The sequence below is a fragment of the Nannospalax galili genome, unplaced genomic scaffold (assembly GCF_000622305.1).
Source record: "Nannospalax galili isolate Female #2095 unplaced genomic scaffold, S.galili_v1.0 scaffold490, whole genome shotgun sequence".
Taxonomy (NCBI): Eukaryota; Metazoa; Chordata; class Mammalia; order Rodentia; family Spalacidae; genus Nannospalax; species Nannospalax galili.
Window position 1 is genome coordinate 66,516 of NW_008329666.1, and position 6,336 is coordinate 72,851.

General features: G+C 48.7%; 1 pseudogene; it reads right to left on the minus strand.

Moving 5' to 3' along the window:
- Positions 1-709: 709 nt before the first annotated feature.
- Positions 710-5,842, minus strand: LOC108491217 (annotated as a pseudogene).
- Positions 5,843-6,336: the final 494 nt, after the last annotated feature.

A 6,336-nucleotide genomic window follows, 5' to 3' on the forward strand; every position in this document is an offset into this window, starting at 1 on the left:
GGGGGAGGTGTTAGAAAAAGGGGTGGGGAGGTGCTGTGAGGTGGCTTCAGGTATTAAGGCTGGCAGGAGATTTGGGTAGCTGAGGATGGGTTTCTGGATAGGCAAAACGGGGTTGGGACTTATAGCTGTTGGGTAGGAGGAGGTGTCTCTTCTAATAGTAAAAAGGAGGCCATCATCTACCCGTTCTTTATACAGTCTAATTCCCCAAGAATACCCCCGTCCCAATCTGCAGCCTTTTTTCCTGCTGCTGTAAATTCTACCCGGAGGGGGTTGCACTATTTACCTTGACAGGCCTGTTTATGAGTCATCTTCCATTCTTCAAATTTCCCCTGCAAACAACTGTTCCCGTGAGTATAATTTGCTTTTACAGTGATATAATCCCATGATGAGGATGGGGACCACCAGGTGTCCCCGGTTGTTTCACATCCCCAGTTTTTGCAGTAAGGGTTAAGTCCCAGTCTCCCAGGGGGACTTTCCTTGTCAGGTGCCACCTCGGTATTCCAGTTTCCTTCTAAGTCCCAGGGCTCTGGTGCTCCTAAGGCTAATTTACACAAATCTGGATACAATATAGGCCACCAAGTGCCTTTGGGTGCCATTTTGTGGGTTTCAAATACTACAATACCCATTTGATTAATTACCTGCCAGGTGGTCAGCATAGGGAGGTGGGGGCTTCCTTGACTGGGGACAAACCTACAAATAAGTAGAATCATTAGGTATCTCTGGAGAGTCTTATTTTTAGAGGGTTGGATGTTTTGTGTAGATGCCATTTTTCAGCGTCCTCCTGGGCCGGGGCTCTTTTGGCGTGGGAAGCATGAATCCAGGCTGAAATCCCATCTACTTTGAGGGCCATGGGCGTAGTCAGGAGAACCGTGTAGGGTCCTTTCCACCGTGGTTCAAGAGTCTTTATGTAGTGTCTTCTCACGTACACTTGATCTCCAATTTGGTAGGAGTGGGGCATTCGTGGACTCCCAGGCCAGTAGACAGCAGCCAAAGGCCTCTAAACCTGGTTCTGGATGATCTGGAGGGCTTGGAGTCTTGTTTTTAGGCTGGGATTATCAAAAGAAGAGGGCAAGGGAGACAAGGTTACATTGAGGACAGGAGGCGGTCCTCCAAAAAGGATTTCATAGGGGATTAGGCTGTGTATAGCAGGAGTATTTCTAGCCTGAAATAGAGCTAGAGGTAGGAGCTGCACCCAGTCTTTAGTGCTAGTCTCTAGAGCTAATTTAGTTAAGGTCCCTTTAGTGGTTCTATTCATTCTTTCTACCTGTCCTGAACTTTGGGGTCTGTAAGCACAATGTAATTTCCAATTGATCCCCAATGCTTTGGCCATTCCCTGACTTACCTGGGAGACGAAGGCTGGGCCATTATCAGATCCAATTACCTTAGGTAGTCCAAATCGAGGGAAGATGTCTTCAATCAGTTTCTTCACCACAGTCTGGGCTGTTTCCTTCGGGAAGTAACTTTTGGAGGGTACTGCTGGGATTTGAACCCAGGTCCTCACCCACACTGTGCAGGTGTTCCTCCACTGAGGTACTTCAGTAAAATCTACCTCCCAATTAGTCCCTGGTCATGTCCCTCTTTCTCTCATGCCAGATGGGACCTTTGATCTGGAAGCATTTACCAGGGAACATGAGACACAATCTCCCACTACTTTCTGGGCTAGCTGGTTAAGGTCCGGGAAATAATAGAATTGTTCTCTTTCTAGTAGTGTTTTTAGTTTCTTGTGTCCTAAGTGCGTCCACTGGTGGAGTTGGGAGATCAACTCAAGGGCTGCCTTTTGGGGCAGTATGATTCGATCCTGATATCTCCACATTTTGGTTTCAGGATCCATTATTGCACCCAACTCCTGGGCTACTTTTAGGTCTTGTTCGGAATAAATGAAGAGATCTTTTTCTGGTTCCTCTGCGTTCTCAGCCTCCGGTGACGATTGGGCATAGAGGATGCAGGTGCGATTTGATAGTTGGTGGGTGGTTTCATCTGCCATCATATTGCCCAGAGCAACCAGACCCCGGTCTCGCTGATGTCCAGGGCAATGGATAATGCTGACCTTTTTAGGTAAATACAGGGCTTGTAGAAGGGCCACTATTGTTTCCTTATTTTTAATGTCTTTGCCTGCCGAGGTGAGGAGCCCCCGCCTCCGGTAAATTTCTCCATGTACATGAGCTGTGGCAAACACATAGCAGCTGTCGGTGTAAATGTTGACCTTTTTGCCCTCTGCTAATTTTAGGGCCTGGGTTAGGGCTTCTAATTCAGCGTGTTGGGCCGATGTTCTGGCCGGCAGGGCTTGGGACCAGATTATCTGTTCCCCATCGACCACCGCTGCCCCTGCCTTATGCTCACCGTCTCATAGAAAGCTGCTCCCATCCGTATACCAAGTGGCATCTGCATCGATTAGGGGCTGGTCAGTGAGGTCTTCCCTAGTCCCATGCGTCTCCACAAGTATTTGCTGGCAGTCATGGGGAATCTCAGTGCTTTTCTCAGGAGCTGGTAGCAGTGTGGCGGGGTTTAAGGTGGCCGAGCTACCAAACTTGATCTTTTCTGGATTTAATAGTAGTGCCTGGTAATGGGTCACCCTGGCATTTGACAGCTATCTGTCAGGGGGCTGTCTAATGATGGACTCCACCGCATGTGGTGTTATAATAGTTAGGGGCTGACCCATGGTGAGTTTGTCTGAGTCTTTTACCAGGGATGCTATTGCCGCCATGATTCTCAAACATGGGGGCCAGCCAGCGGCCACATTGTCCAGTCTCTTTGAGAGATAAGCCACTGGCCTTTTCTAGGGTCCCAAAATCTGAGTAAGAATTCTTTTTGCCATCCCTTTATTTTCATCTATGTATAAGATGAAAGGTTTTGTCAAGTCTGGCAATCCTAGAGCTGGAGCCGTCAGCAGCGCTCTTTTTATTTTGTCAAAAGCTCTCTAGTGTTCTTCTGCCTGGAAGAAAGGGGTCCTGTTCTTTGTTAAAAGATATAGAGGAGCCGCTATTTCAGCAAAACCCGGTATCCATAATCTACAGAATCCTGCACTTCCCAAGAACTCTCTGAGTCCTCTGGCTGAGGTTGGTGGGGGGATAGAGGCTACCGCCTGTTTCCTGCTTTCCGTTAGCCAATGTTGCCCTCCCTCCAACCAGTAGCCCAAATAGTTCACCTGCTGTAGGCAGATCTGGGCTTTCTTTGCTGAGGCCTGGTACCCAAGTTCCCCCAGTCTCAATAGGAGAGCCCCCGTACCTTGCAGACAGCCAGCTTCTGTCTTGGCTGCTAAGAGGAGATCATCCACATATTGAAGAAGTATAATCTGTGGGTTTCTTACCCAAAAGTCAGCCAAATCATGATGTAGAGCTTCATCAAACAGAGTAGGGGAGTTCTTGAATCCTTGGGGAAGTCACGTCCAGGTTAGTTGCCCCGATATTCCAGCTTCAGGGTCCTTCCATTCAAAAGCAAAGATGGGCTGGCTAACCGGGCTCAGCCTTAGGCAGAAAAATGCATCCTTCAGGTCAAGTACAGTGTACCACCTGTGACTGGGAGGCAAGGAACTCAGGAGATTGTAGGGATTTGGAACAGTGGGGTGTATATCTTCTATTCTTCAATTGACTTCTCTTAAGTCATGGACCGGTCGATAGTCATTCGTTCCTGGCTTTCTTATGGGGAGCAGCGGGGTGTTCCAAGGGGACTGACGGGGCGGAGTATGCCTATTTGTAAAAGTCTTTGAATGTGGGGTCTTATTCCCTCTCGGGCCTCTCTGCTCATAGGATATTGCTTGATTGAAACCGGGGTTGCAGATAGTTTTAAAGTGACCACTATTGGAGGCTGGTTGAATGCCAGTGCCGGACCTCCTGTCTTGGCCCATGCCAAGGGGAATTTAATTAGCCAATCAGGTATAACAGGAGTCCCTACTATCGGTCCTTCATATAACCGATGTTCATCTTCCAGTCGCAGGGTTAACACTTGTAGTGGAGCTCCATCTTTTCCTTTTAGGGTAGCTCCCTTTCTGGTGAAGTGAATGGGGGTTCCCAGCTTAGAGAGTAAATCTCTCCCAAGAAGGGGATATGGACAGTTGGGGACCAGCAAGAACGAGTGGGAGACCTGTCCCGTGCTGAGATCCACTTTCCTTTCTGTGGTCCATCTGTATGTTTTTCCTCTGGTGGCCCCTTGGACCCAGGCTGTTTTGGAACTCATGGGCCCTTCGGTTGTGGTCAAGACCAAGTGTTGGGCTCCTGTGTCTACCATGAAGGTAGTCAATTGCCCCCCTACCTTTAAAGTTACCCTGGGCTCAGGGGGGAGCTCCTGGCCCCGACTGCCCTAGTCCCCTAGAGTCAGGACTGGGGTTATTTTCTTTTGAGGTTTGTTCAGTTTCTTCAGACATTCTCGAGTCCAATGTCCTCTTTCCTTGCAATAGGCACATTGGTCTTTATCTACTCAGGGCCTCCTTTTGTCTCCCAGGTCCCTACCTGGTCCTGCTCCCTGGACTACTGTGGCCAAAATTCAACTTAATTCTTTATTTCTCTTTTTCTCCTTTTATCTTCTCTAGCTTCCTGTTCTTTTCTGATTCTGTCCTCTCTTTCTTCTAATGTTTCTCACCTATTATAGATTCTTTCAGCTTCTCTTACTAAATCCTGTAAGGAGTACCCCTGAAGGCCTTCTAGCCGTTGGAGCTTACCATGAATGTCAGGAGCTGATTGTCCTATGAAGGCCATAATAAGATCCGCCTGACGCTCCTGTGCCATGGGGTCAAAAGGGGTGTACATCCGATATCCCTCTATTAGACGCTCTAGGAACCTTGCGGGGGTTTCATTTTCCCCCTGGGTTATAGCATGTACCTTTGCCAAATTGGTTGGGTGCCTTCTGGCCCCTTTGAGACCTGCTATCAGAGTCTGGCGATAAAGACGGAGATGCTCCCTGCCGGCCAGGGTCTCGTGGTTCCAGTTAGGTCTGGTCAGAGGAAATCCTTCGTCTATTTCATTTGGGAGCAGAGTGGGTCTCCCATCCTGCCTGGGCACATTTTTCCGGGCTTCTAGGATGACTCAGTGTCTCTCTTCTGTGGTTAAAAGTGCTTGGAGGAGTTGTTGACAATCTTCCCAGGTGGGTTGGTGGGTGAGGAGGATAGACTCTATTAAAGCAGTTAGAGCCTGAGGGTCCTGAGAAAAAGAGGGGTTATGGGTCTTCCAATTATACAAGTCAGAGGCTGAAAAAGGCCAGTACTGGATCTGATCCCCTACAGTTCGGAGGGGAAAAACCTGGGCAGTCCAGTTCCATCAGAGGGGCCTCCTCTGCCCCTCCTCAGGCAGAGTCTGCTAGATGGAGGGGAAGATTGGTTGGGTTCGGTAGAATTGGGAGAGGGGTGAGGTTCCTGGGATGGAGGTGCCTGCACGGGTGGATAGGGAGGTGGAGGATCAAGGAGGGTTAGGGAGGTTTGGTCCTTGGGGAGGACTGGCTTTTGTTTTGTCTTTTCAGGGAAAGACTGAAAGGTCAGGAGGGAAGAAGTGAGATTCAGGGGAGCCGAAGGGGTAAGGGGCCCTTGATCAGTTTCTCTGGTTCCCCAAGGAGGCAGGAATGGCTGTGCCCAAGGTGTGGGGTTCTGGGCCAAGTCTTCCCAGGTGACTATATAAGCCACCTGGTCCGGGTGTCCATGTGGTCCTGGGTGGAAAATGTATTCCTTGACCTGTAAGATAGTAACAAGGTCAAAAGTCCCATTTCTTGGCCATCCTTTTTTGAAAGAGGGCCAGACCGAGGAACAGAAATTCTGCCACTTCTTCTTCTGAACCTCCAGTGATAAGTTGCGGGCCCATTCCACAACCTCTTTCCAGTGTTCCAGAGTTAAACTTAAAGGGGTAGTCAGCGCCACAGAAGAGAGAGAAAGAGAGAGAGATAAAGATGCCACTCCAAATAATAATGACCAGTGAGTGTGCTTGTGGATGAGTACCTATTGTTGCCCAGTTTTTCTTCTGCGGGGCATGTGAATTTATCTGGGGTTCACACCTGGGACCCCCTTATCCTTTCACGGGAGTCTTTTGGCGGTGAGCGCCCTATGGCTCTTATTTGCTCGACTCATGCCCGCGGGGCTTTTTCAGTGGCTGGAAAAGAAAATAGAGAACGGTGGAAGGTATAGAGAACAAATGGAGGGGAAAAGGGGAAGAAGCTTTTAAGACAGAAAGCGAATAGGAAAATGCAAAACCAGACCTTTCCTTTTTAAGGCATTAACACAACCATCAAGTACACACATCACATTGAATCACATTCGTGTGGACCGGTTCTTCTTTCGCTCAGACACGCACTGCACTCATCAATTTCACTTTCAGGATCCCCAAGCACAAATACAGACAAACACAAAAGAAAAATCCT